General features: G+C 39.9%; 1 long non-coding RNA gene across 1 annotated transcript; it reads right to left on the bottom strand.

Annotated features, from left to right (window-relative positions):
* Positions 1-3,708: 3,708 nt before the first annotated feature.
* On the bottom strand, positions 3,709-10,328 carry LOC129053468 (uncharacterized). Its single transcript, XR_008518294.1, has 3 exons — positions 10,195-10,328; positions 4,593-4,798; positions 3,709-3,845 (listed from the first exon to the last, which is right to left on the bottom strand). It is a non-coding gene; the product is annotated as an uncharacterized LOC129053468 (long non-coding RNA).
* Between the last annotated feature and the right edge of the window lie 3,047 nt (positions 10,329-13,375).

Genomic DNA, 13,375 nt, shown 5'->3' with positions numbered 1-13,375 from the left:
GGGCAGTATGGCCATTTTCACGATATCGATTCTTCCTACCCATGAGCATGGAATGTTCTTCCATTTGTTTGTATCCTCTTTTATTTCATTGAGCAGTGGTTTGTAGTCCTCCTTGAAGAGGTTCTTCACATCCCTTGTAAGTTGGATTCCTAGGTATTTTATTCTCTTTGAAACAATTGTGAATGGGAGTTCACTCATGATTTGGCTCTCTGTTTGTCTGTTGTTGGTGTATAAGAATGCTTGTGATTTTTGTACATTGATTTTCTATCCTGAGACTTGGCTGAAGTTGCTTATCAGCTTAAGGAGATTTGGGGCTGAGACGATGGGTTTTCTAGATATACAATCATGTCGTCTGTAAACAGGGACAATCTGACTTCCTCTTTTCCTAATTGAATACCCTTTATTTCCTTCTCCTGCCTAATTTCCCTGGCCAGAACTTCCAACACTATGTTGAATAGGAGTGGTGAGAGAGGGCATCCCTGTCTTGTGCCAGTTTTCAAAGGGAATGCTTCCAGTTTTTGCCCATTCAGTATGTTATTGGCTGTGGGTTTGTCGTAGATAGCTCTTATTATTTTGAGATATGTCTCATCGATACCTAATTTATTGAGGGTTTTTAGCATGAAGGGTTGTTGAATTTTGTCAAAGGCCTTTTCTGCATCTATTGAGATAATCATGTGGTTTTTGTCTTTGGTTCTGTTTATATGCTGGATTACATTTATTGATTTGCATTTGTTGAACCAGCCTTGCATCCCAGGGATGAAGCCCACTTGATCATGGTGAACAAGCTTTTTGATGTGCTGCTGGATTCGTTTTGCCAGTATTTTGAGGATTTTTGCATCAATGTTCATCAAGGATATTGGTCTAAAATTCTCTTTTTTGGTTGTCCTGGTGCGCCATTTAAGCTCGTCGGAAAAGCGCAGAAAAGCGCAGTATTCAGGTGGGAGTGACCTGATTTTCCAGGTGCCGTCTGTCACCCCTTTCTTTGACTAGGAAAGGGAACTCCCGACCCCTTGCGCTTCCCAAATGAGGCAATGCCTCACCCTTCTTCAGCTCGCGCATGGTGTGCGCACCCACTGACCTGCGCCGACTGTCTGGCACTCTCTAATGAGATGAACCCGCTATCTCAGATGGAAATGCAGAAATCACCCGTCTTCTGTGTTGCTCACGCTGTGAGCTGTAGACCGGAGCTTTTCCTATTCAGCCATCTTGGCTCCTCCTCCCTTTTCAACTTTCAAAACAGAAAGCAAAAAAAAAAAACAGGCTGAATGTGATGGCTTACACCTGTAATTCCAGTACTTTGGGAGGCCAAGGTGGGAGAATTGTCCAAGCCAAAGTGTTTGAAGCTGCAGTGAGCTATGAATGCACAAGCACACTCCCACCTACGAAACAGAACAAGGCCCTGTCTCAAAAAGCAACAACAAAAAATCAATGATCATAATGTTTTCAAGACTAAATTTAACCAAGGTGCAAGAATTAGACATGAAAAATTACAAAATATTGCTGAAATAAATTCCAGAAACCTTAAGTAAATGTAAAGACACTCAATGTTTCTGGATTAAAAGATGATTTTTTTATGTGACAATACTGCACGAAGCAATCTACAAATTCATTGTAATTCCTAAGAAAATACCAAAGTCTTTTTGGTAGAAACAGGCAAGACAGTTCTAACATTCATATAAACTTCAAGGGATCCTGAATAGCCAAAATGTTCTTGACAACAAAAAGCAACTTGGAGGCTCACACTTCTCAATTTCAAATATTACAGCTAAGCAGCAGTAATCAATACAGCATAATATTGGCATAAGGACATACAAAGAGGTCAATGGAACTGAATGTTAAATCCAGCAATACCTCCATGTTCAATTGATTTTTGACATGTAGCCAAGATCAGTAAATTCAACAAATGCTGTTATACAACTATCACATTGAGACAAAGAAATTGTACTCTTTTCTCAGAACAGAAAATATAATTAACTCAAAATTGTTCAAAGCCTATGTAGTAGAGGTAAAAACATAAACTCTAGAAGGAAACATAAGGGTAGATCTTCATAACCTTGGATTTAGCAGTGGTTTCTTAGATCTGATACCAAAAGTGCAGGCAAATAAAGAAGAATTTTCTCAAAATTAAACACTTTTTTGCATTAAAAGACACTATCAAGAAAGTGAAAAGACATGGTACAGAAAGGAAGGTTTGCATGTTATGTATGTAACAACAGTCTGTTATCCACAATATATGAAGAACTTGCATACCTCAGCAACAACAACAAAAAAATCCAATTACAAAATGGAGAAATAGTTGACCACACAATTCACCAGAAAGACAAGCATGTGGAAAACAAGCATGTGGAAAAAAAGGATGAACAGTAAAATATATAAGTTTTACTCCACGAAGTGTTTCATACATTAGCTTTTCTCATAGTCATGCGATTCTGTGTGGTACAATTAGTCCTGTCCAGCTCCACCTGAGGAGCAGTTAAGGTAACAATACTCCTGGGGAGCAAGTTTCCTTAGATGAGAAAAAATATCTGGCAGGAAATAATATTCTGAAATGAAAACTTTCCTGCTGTACTAAAGTTTCCAATAAAGGTGACTATCTGTCCCTCAGCCTCCATGGGCCCAAAATTTATCATCCAGCAGGAAGTAAGAAGGGAAGTCATTAAGTTAAGGGGGTACATGGATACACTAATGCCCCATTCCCATACCAAAACTTACAAAATTACATAGCCTCACAGCATTTCAATATTTAAATATTAATAATTCATCTGCTTAAATAACTAAGCTTACTTTGTTTACTTCACACTGTACAGTTAAGGAGGTTTACAAATATTTATATACATTGTCATGGTGTGTGCTAGGACATTTTTGTCAGTTAAATATACTGACGGACTACATAAAATGTAAGTATTCAAACTTAACATAACTTGGAACTAATAACATAGAGAAGACAGCAAGGTAATAGTCTGTCCAATAAATTCTTATGTAATTTCAATAATTACTTGTGTTATTTGTCTTCAGCACTGAGATTTTTTCTTTACTAATTATCCCAACATGGACTTTCATTTCATTAACTATTATTTCCTTGATTTATAAATTGAGAGTGATCTCATCAATTATCTAACAAATAATGATTTTTTTTTACCTTTAGAAATAGCATATTATCAGCTTTTCTACACTTAGACAGCACAAGCTCTGACTTTAAAGTCTTAGCTGGACAAAGCCTTGGAAAATTAGATAAGGTTGGGCACTGTGTGAATAGGTTGAGAGATTGCACATAAAATTCCTGAGAAACCTAAGAGCCTGTGTTCCTACAACTGAAAGCCAACGAGACTGCAGGCAGTTGAGTGGACTGAATGAGTAAGGGAAACAGGTAGGAGAACTTGGGGTCTGCAGCCATGGTGAGGTCTATGGTTCTTGTTCTAAGGTCAGTGGGAAACCATGGGCAAAATTAAATCAGGAGAGTGACAGGATGAAATTTATGTTTGTAAGTGAATATTTTGCCATTACCATTTCCAATACTAACCCTGTATTTCCTGATGTAATAGTTATGTGGTGGTACCCTTGGAGAGTGTCTCCACTTTTTGTAAAACCCACTGAGATACTTTGCATAAAGCTTCAAATCTGGCACAGCAGAAACCACCGGGGATTCTGTGAGAAAAGATTAAAGTATACTAACAGCTATTGGAAGTTTCCTAGAAGTATGAAATTATTGACAAGTAAACTACTTTTAATAAACACAACCATGTCAATACCTTGTCACTAATGCAGAGACCACAACATCCAACATCATTATAGAGGCCAAATCCCCACCAAATCCAGCTCAGTGGAAGCTGTGAAACCAAGTGGCCCTGTAAGAGTAGGAATGTTACGTCAGTATTACAAGTGTTACATCTTTATGATGAATGTTACATCAGTAATTATGGGTGTTGCATCAGTATTATGGTTTTTCTATTTGTATTACAAATGTTGTATTAGTATTACCAGTGTTAGTATCACAGGTGTTACATCAGTATTACAGTTGTTATATTTGTATTGCAGGATGATATATTGGAATTCTGAGTGGTATATTGGTATTGTGTTACAGTTGTATTACAGGTGTCAGGACAGCATTACAAGTGTTACAACATTATGAAACATTATGGATGTTTCATTTGCATTGTGGTTTGTATATTGGTATTATGAGAGTTACAATTGTATTATGGGTCTTAGATCAGTATTACGAATGTTCTGTTTGTATTTCGGATGCTACATTGGTATTGTAAGTGTTTTATTGCTGTTACCAGTGTTACAGTGGTATTATGGGTGTTATCGCAGTATTTCAGGTGTTACATTAGTATTACAAAAGTCACATCTGTATTATGGGTGATATATTTGTTTATGGATGTTATATGTCTATTACAGATGTTATATGCTGAATGATACATTTATGTTACGAGGCCACGGTGTGGACCTGGCATTGTGGCCACCACACCTTGGGTGGGGAAGGACGCTGGAGTGCACTGAAGTCATGGGATATTTTTTATGTTTAATTTTCCACACAAAGCCCTTCTACTGGCTCCCTGATCCTCAGCAGTCAGAGTAAAGTTTTCACTTACCCCCTCCTCCATTGGTCCCGGAGCGAGGCGGTGTTGCTCTGGTCTGTGCTGAGAACACAGCCCTCGCCCTCCAGCGGCATGGGCTGAACACGGGGGCGCTCCCAGGGTCAGAGAAGGCGGACTCACGCTCCCCATGCTGGCCTCGGGAAGAACTGCAGGACCATCATGCTCAAGGTGAGGCAGCCGTGCGCCCCCTCCTGGCTGGCCTGCGGCACCAAATAGAAGGAGAGTTCAGATTGTTCAGTGCCATCATTTTGGAAATTCAAACGGAAATGTTGCCTATTATCCTGTTTTTTAAAATTATTATTTATTTTAGGTCCAGGGGTACATGTGAAGCTTTGTTATGTAGGTAAACTCATGTCATGGGGGTTTGTTTTACAAATTATTTTATCACCCAGGTATTAAGTGTAGTACTTAATAGGTATTTTTCCTGCTGGTCTCTCTTTTCCCACCTTCCACCCTCAAGTAGATCCCATGTCTATGGTTCCTTTCTTTGTGTTCATGAGTTGTCATCATTTAGCTCCCACTTCTAGTGAAAATATGTGGTATTTGGTTTACTGTTCTTACATTAGTTTGCTAAAGATTATATCCTCCAGTTCCATCCATGTTCCCTCAAAAGGCATAATTGTATTCTTTTTTTATGGCTGCATGGTATTCCTTGTAGGTATGTGGCACAATTTCATTAATCCAATCAGTCATAAATGGGCATTTAGATTAATTCCATGTCTTCTGTTGTGAATAGTCTGCAGTGAACATTTGTATTCATGTGTCTTTATGGTAGTGATTTATATTCCTCTGGGTACATATCCAGTAATGGGATTGCTGGGTTGAACAGTAGTTCTACTTTCCAATCTTTGAGGAATCACCCTACTACTTTCCACAACAGTTGAACTAATTTACATTCCTACCAACAGTGCATAATTATTCCTTGGTCTCTATAACTTTGCCTGCATCTGTTATTTTACTTTATGATAATAGCCATTCTGACAGATATGAGAAGGTATCTCATTGTTCTTTTGATTTGCATTTCTTTAATAATCAATAATATCGAGCCTTTTAAAATAAGTTTATTGGCCACCTGCATGTCTTTTGAAAAGTGTCTGTTCACATTCTCAAAAGAAGACATTTATGCAGCCAACAGACATGTGAAAAAATGCTCATCAGCACTGGTCATTAGAGAAATGACCCTTAAGCCCTCACCTACATTGGGTATTTTTCTTATGCTATCTCTACACTATCCCACCACCCGCCACCATACGATGTTTCTCTCCTTGTGTGTATCTGTTCTCACTGTTCAACTCCCACTTAAAAATGAGAACATGTGGTGTTTGGTTTTCTATTTTTGTAATAGTTTGCTGAAAATGATGGTTTCCAGCTTCATTCATGTCCTTGCAAAAGACATGAACTCATCCATTTTTACAGCTACTGTGAATATTGCTGTGATAAACATACGTGTGCATGTGTCTTACAGTAGAATGATTTATAGTTCTTTGGTTATATGCCCAGTAATGGGATTGCTGTTTCAAACGGTATTTCTAGTTCTAGATCCTTGAAGAATCGCCACACTGTCTTCCACAAGGGTTAAATAATTAACACTCTCAACACTGTAAAAGCCTCCCTGTTTCTCCACATTTTCTCCAGCATAAGCTGTTTTCTGACTTTTTAATGATTGCCATTCTAACTGGCATGAGATGGTATCTCACTGTGGTTTTGATTTGTATTTCTCAAATAATGAGTGATGATGAGCGTTTTTTCATGTTTGTTGGCTGCATCAAAGTCTTCTTTTGAGAAGTGTCTGTTCATATCCTTTGCCCACTGTTTGATGAGGTGGTTTTTTTCTTGGAAACTTGTTTAAGTTCCCGGTAGATTCAGGATATTAGCCTTGTTTCAGATAGACAGTTTGCAAGATTTTTCACCCATTCTGTAGGTTTTCTGTTCACACCGATGATCATTTATTTTGCTGTGCAGAAGCTGTTTAGTTTAATTAGATTCCATTTGTCAATTTTGGCTTTTATTGCCATTGCTTTTGGTGTTTAAACAGGAAGTATTTGCACACGCCTATGTTCTGAAGGGTATTGCCTAGGTTTTCATCTAGGAATTTAATGGTTTTAATTCTTATCTTTAAGTCTTTAATCCATCTTCAGTTGATTTTTGCATGAGATGTAAGGAAGGGGCCCAGTTTCAGTTTTTTACATGTGGCTAGCCAGTTTTCCCAACACAACTTATTAGAGGGAAAATCTTTTCCCCATTGCTTGCTTGTTTCACGATTGCCAAAGATCAGATGGTAGTAGATGTGCAGTATTATTTCTGAGGCCACTGTTCTGTTGCATTGATCTATGTATCTGTTTTGGTACAAGTACCATGCTCTTTTGCTTCCTGTAGCCTTATAATGTAGTTTGAAGTCAGGTAACATGATGCCTTCAGCTTTGTTCTTTTTTCTTCAGATTGTCTTGGCTACGCAGGCCATTTTTTGGTTCCATATGAACTTTAGTTTTGTTTTTTTGTTTTTTTTGTTTTTCCAATTCTGTGAAGAAAATTAATGGTAACTTGATGGAGATAGCAATGAATCTATAAATTGTTTTGGGCAGTGTGGCCATTTTTACAATATTGATTCTTCCTATCCATGAGCATGGAAGCTTTTTTCATTTCTTTATGTCCTCTCTTGTTTCCTTGAGCAATGGCTTGAAGTTCTCATTGAATAGGTTCTTCACATCCCTTGTAAGTTGTATTCCTAGATATTTTATTCTCTTAGTAGCAATTGTGAATGGGAGTTTACTCATGATTTGGCTTTCTGTTTCTCTTATTGTGTGTAGGAATGCTTGTGATTTTTGCACATTGATTTTGAATCTTGAGGGTTAGCTGAAGTTGCTTACCAGCTTAAGGAGACTTTGTGCTGAGATGATAGGTTTTCTAAGTATACCATCATGTCATCTGCAAACAGAGACATTTGACTTCCTCTCTTTCGATTTGAATACGCTTTATTTCTTTCTCTTGCCTGATTGCCCTGGCCAGAAACTTCAATACTATATTGAATAAGAGTGGAGAGAGAGTGAATCCCTGTCATCTACTGGTTTTCAAAGGGAATGCTTCCAGTTTTTGCCCATTCAGTATGATATTGGCAGTGGATTTGTCATAAATAGCTCTTATTATTTAGAGATACATTCCATTCATATTTAGTTGAGAGTTTTTACCATAAACAGGTGTTGAATTTGACGAAGGCCTTTTCTGCATCTATTGAGACAATCATGTGGTTTTTGTCTTTGTTTCTGCTTATGTGATGCATTAGGTTTATTGATTTGCATATGTTGAACCAGCTTTGCATCCCAGGGATAAACCTGACATGATCGTGGTGGATAAGCTTTATGATGTGCTACTGAATTCAGTTTGCCAGTATTTTATTGATCAGGGATATCGGCCTGAAATTTTCTTTTGTGGTGTGTCTCTGCCAAGTTTAAGTATCAGGATGATGCTGGCCCATAAAATGATTTAGGGAGGATTTCCTCTTTTTGTATTGTTTGTAATAATGTCAGAATAAATGGTACCTGCTCCTCTTTGTATCTCTGGTAGAGTTCAGCTATGACTCTGTCTGGTCCTGGATTTTCTTTGTTGGTAGGCTATCAGTTATTGCCTCAATTGCAGAACTTGTAAATGGTCTATTCATGGATTTAACTTCTTCCTGGTTTAGACTTGGGAGGGTGTATGTGTCCAAGAATTTATCCATTTCCTTTAGATTTTCTAGTTTATTTGCGTAGAGCTGTTTATAGTATTATCTGATGGTAGTTTGTATTTCTGTGGAATCATTGGTGATATTCTCATCTTTTTATTGCATCTATTTTATTTTTATCACTTTTCTTCTTTATGAGTCTAACTAGTGGTCTATATATTTTGTTGATATTTTCAAAAAAACAGCTTGTGGACTTATTGATTTTTGAAAGGATTTTTTGTCTCTATCTCCTTCAGTTCTGCTCTGATCTCAGTTATTTCTTGTCTTCTGTTAGGTTTTTAATTCATTTGCTGTTGCTTCACTTGTTCAATTTTGATGTTAGGGAGTCAATTTTAGATATTTCCTGCTTTCTTTTGTGGGCATTTAGTGCTATCAATTTTTCTCTGCACACTGCTTTAAATGTGTCTGTCCCAAAGATTGTGATACATTGTGTCTTCATTCTCATTGGTTTCAAAGAACATCTTTATTTCTGCCTTATTTCGTCCCAGCAGTGGTTTAGGAGCAGGCTGTTCAGTTTCTATGTAGTTGTGTCATTTTGAGTGAGTTTCTTAATCCTCAATTCTAATTTGATTGCTCTGTGGTCTGGGAGGACCTTTTTTTAATAATTTTCATTTTTTTTGCATTTGTTGAGGAGTGTTTTACTTCCAATTATGTAGTCAAATTTTGAATACATGTTATGTGGCACCTAGAAGAATGCAGATTCTGTTGATTTGGGGTGGATAGTTCTGCAGATGTCTATTAGGTTTACTTAGTCCACAGCTGAGTTCAAGTCCTGAATATCCTTGTTAATTTTCTGTCTCATTGTTTGCTGCTTCTTGTTTTCTCTGGAAGCTGCATCCTCAAGGGGCAACTGTCTGATGCCAGTCAGTGCTTTACTGTATGAGGTGTCTGTCAGCCCCTACTGGGAGGTGTCTCCAAGTCATAAAACACAGAGGTCAGGGATCCACTTGTGAAGGCAGTCTGACCATTAGCAGAGCTGGAAAGCTGTGATGGGAGGTCGGCTGCTCTCTTCAGAGTCATCAGACAGGGATGTTGAAGTCTGCTGAAGCTGCATCTATAGCTGCCCCTTCCCCCAGGTGCTCCTGTCACAGGGAGATGGGGGTTTTATTTATAAGCCCCTGCCTGGGCTACAGCCATTTTTTCAAAAATGCCCTACCCAGAGAGGAAAAATATGGCAGTCTAACCACATCAGCCTTGCTGAGCTGCAGTTGGCTCCACTCAGTTCAAACTTCCCGGTGGCTTTGTTTACATCATGAGGGTAAAACAGCCTACTCAAGCCTCAGCAATGGCGGATTCCCCTTCCCCCACCAAGTTTGAGTGTCCCAGGTGGATCTCAGACTGCTGCTGTGCTGGCAGTGAGAATTTCAAGCCAGTGAACCTTAGTTTGCTTGCCTCCATGAGGGGTGGCACCCACTGAGCAGACCACTTGGCTGCTTGGTCCCAGCACACCTATCCAGGGGAGTGAACAATTCTGTCTCCTTAGTATTCCAGGCACCACCGCAGTATGGAAAAAAACAAACAAAACAAAACAAACAACAACAAAAAAAAACACCCCTTCAGCTAGTTCAGTGTTTGTTCTTACAGCTGCCCAGTTTTGTGCTTGAAACACATGGCCCTCATAGGGTAGGCACAAAAGGGAATCTCCTGCCTGCAGGTAGTGAAGACCCTAGGAGAAGCGCATTTCTGGAATGGGGCACATGGCTAAGTCCCTCACAGCTTCCCTTGCATAAATGAGAAAATTTCCCAACCCTTTGGGCTTCCTGGGTAAGGTGACGCCCCACCCTGCTTCAGCTCACACTCCATGGGCTGCACCCATTGTCCAACCAGTACAAATAAGATGAACAGTGTACCTCAGTTGGAAATGCAGGAGTCACTCACCTTCTGCATTGATCTCTCTGGGAGCTGCAGTCTGGAGCTGTTTTTATTCAGCCATCTTGCCAGCAATTCCTCCTCCTTTTTTCTATATTAATGGTGAAGGAGGCATTAGCTGGAAATGTAAAACTACGCAAATTCTAGAAAAAAAAGCAAAAAGACATCTATGTGATCTTGGGTTTGGTCATAAGTTTTAACTAATGACACCAAAGCTGATCAGTAATGGTAAAAATAATTAATAATTTAAGTTTTCTCATATTAAAAGTTTATAGTCTGAGGAAAATAGTGTTCAGGAAATAAAAGGACAAGCAACAGACTGAAAATAAATATCTGCAAAATACAGATCTAAGCAAGAACTTTCACTGAAGATACACAAATCTTGAAACTCAAAAATAAAACAGACTACCCAATTAACAATGGGTAAAGAGCTGAACTCACCAATGAAAATACACAGATGGCAAGCAAACAAAAAGACGCTCAAACTCATATATCTTTAAGGGACTGAAAATTACAAAAATGAATTAGCAAGGACAATCTATATTTGCTGGAACTGCTCAACCATTTTTAAGGCATGACAAATGATTTGCAGGAGGAAAAACAGGAATTCATTCATTGCTTGTGCAAGGCACCATGGTGCCAAAAAAAAAGAACTCTTTCAAATTCTCGAATTAATCTGAAAGCCTGTTTCTCTCCTTTACCACGAACAGAAGGAGCTATCTTGTCTACCTTTTGATGACAGCCCGGAGATCCAATATAATCTGTGCATCTGTCAGCAGCAGTTGGGATCCAGGCAGAAAACAGATGAGCCCCACAGTCAAAGTCATCTAAGAACTTTTTAATGAAGACTGACTTATGAGAGGGCAGCCAAGATGGCCAAGTAGGAACAGCTCCAGTCTACAGCTACCAGCGTGAGCAATGCAGAAGATGGGTGATTTCTGCATTTCCATATGAGGTGCCGGGTTCATCTCACTAGGGAGTGCCAGACAGTGGGCGCAGGACAGTGGGTGCAGCATACCGTGCATGAGCCAAAGCACGGCGAGGCATTGCCTCACTTGGGAAGTGGAAGGGGTCAGGGAGTTCCGTTTCCTAGTCAAAGAAAAGGGTGACAGATGGCACCTGGAAAATCGGGTCACTCCCACCCGAATACTGAGCTTTTCCGACAGGCATAAAAAATGGCGCACCAGGAGATTATATCCTGCACCTGGCTCAGAGGGCCCTATGCCCATGGAGTCTCGCTGACTGCTAGCACAGCAGTCTGAGATCAAACTGCAAGGCGGCAGTGAGGCTGGGGGAGGGGCGCCTGCCATTACCCAGGCTTGCTTAGGTAAACAAAGCAGCCGGGAAGCTCGAACTGGGTGGAACTCACCACAGCTCAAGGAGTCCTGCCTGCCTCTGTAGGCTCCCCTCTGGGGGCAGGGCACAGACAAACAAAAAGACAACAGTGACCTCTGCAGACTTAAACGTCCCTGTCTGACAGCTTTGAAGAGAGCAGTGGTTCTCCCAGCATGCAGCTCAAGATCTGAGAACGGGAAGACTGCCTCCGCAAGTGGGTCCCTGACCCCCGACCCCCAAGCAGCCTAACTGGGAGGCACCCCCCAGGAGGGGCAGAATGACACCTCACACGGCCGGGTACTCCTCTGAGACAAAACTTCCAGAGGAACGATCAGACAGCAGCATTCATGGTTCACAAAAATCTGCTGTTCTGCAGCCACTGCTGCTGTTACCCAGGCAAACAGGGTCTGGAGTGGACCTCTAGGAAACTCCAGCAGAACTGCAGCTGAGGGTCCTGTCTGTTAGAAGGAAAACTAACAAACAGAAAGGACATCCACACTAAAAACCCATCTATACATCACCATCATCAAAGACCAAAAGTAGATAAAACCACGAAGATGGGGAAAAAAGAGAGCAGAAAAACTGGAAACTCTAAAAAGCAGAGAACCTCTCCTCCTTCAAAGGAAAGCAGTTCCTCAACGGCAATGGAACAAAGCTGGATGGAGAATGACTTTGACGAGTTGAGAGAAGAAGGCTTTAGATGATCAAGCTACTCTGATCTAGGGGAGGAAATTCAAACCAAAGGCAAAGAAGTTAAAAACTTTGAAAAAAAATTTAGATGAATATAGAACTAGAATAACCAAAACAGAGAAGTGCTTAAAGGAGCTGATGGAGTTGAAAGCCAAGGCTTGAGAACGACAAGAAGAATACAGAAGCCTCAGGAGCAGATGCGATCAACTGGAAGAAAGGGTATCAGTGATGGAAGATGAAATGAATGAAATGAAGCAAGAAATGAAGTTTAAAGAAAAAAGAAGAAAAAGAAATGAACAAAGCCTCCAAGAAATATGGGACTATGTGAAAAGACCAAATCTACGTCTGATTGGTGTACCTGAAACTCATGGGGAGGATGGAACTATTATCCAGGAGAACTTCCCCAATCTTGCAAGGCAGACCAACATTCAGATTCAGGAAATATAGGGAATGCCACAAAAATACACCTTGAGAAGAGCAACTCCAAGACACATAATTGTCACATTCACCAAAATTGAAATGAAGGAAAAAATGTTACGGGCAGCCAGAGAGAAAGGTCAGGTTACCCACAAAGGGAAGCCCAACAGACTAACAGCGGATCTCTCAGCAGAAACTCTACAAGCCAGAAGAGAGTGGGGGCCAATATTCAACATTCTTAAAGAAAATAATTTTTTCAACCCAGAATTTCATATCCAGCCAAACTAAGCTTCATAAGTGAAGAAGAAATAAAATACTTTACAGACATGCAAATGCTGAGAGATTCTGTCACCACCAGGCCTGCCATACAAGAGCTCCTGTAGGAAGCACTAAACATGGAAAGGAACAACCGGTACCAGCCACTGCAAAATCATGCCAAATTGTAAAGACCATCATGGCTAGGGAGAAACTGCATCAACTAACGAGCAAAATAACCAGCTAACATCATAATGACAGGATCAAATTCACACATAACAATATTAACTTTAAATGTAAATGGACTAAATTCTCCAATTCAAAGGCACAGGCTGGCAAACTGGATAAAGAGTTAAGACCTATCAGTGTGCTGTATTCAGGAAACCCATCTCACGTGCAGAGACTCACATAGGCTCAAAATAAAAGGATGGAGGACGATCTACCATTCAAATCGAAAACAAAAAAAGGCATGGGTTGCAATCCTAGTCTCTGA

Source organism: Pongo abelii, chromosome Y (assembly GCF_028885655.2).
Source record: "Pongo abelii isolate AG06213 chromosome Y, NHGRI_mPonAbe1-v2.0_pri, whole genome shotgun sequence".
In the NCBI taxonomy this organism is placed as follows: domain Eukaryota; kingdom Metazoa; phylum Chordata; class Mammalia; order Primates; family Hominidae; genus Pongo; species Pongo abelii.
This window is presented reverse-complemented; position numbering and strand designations above follow the sequence as displayed.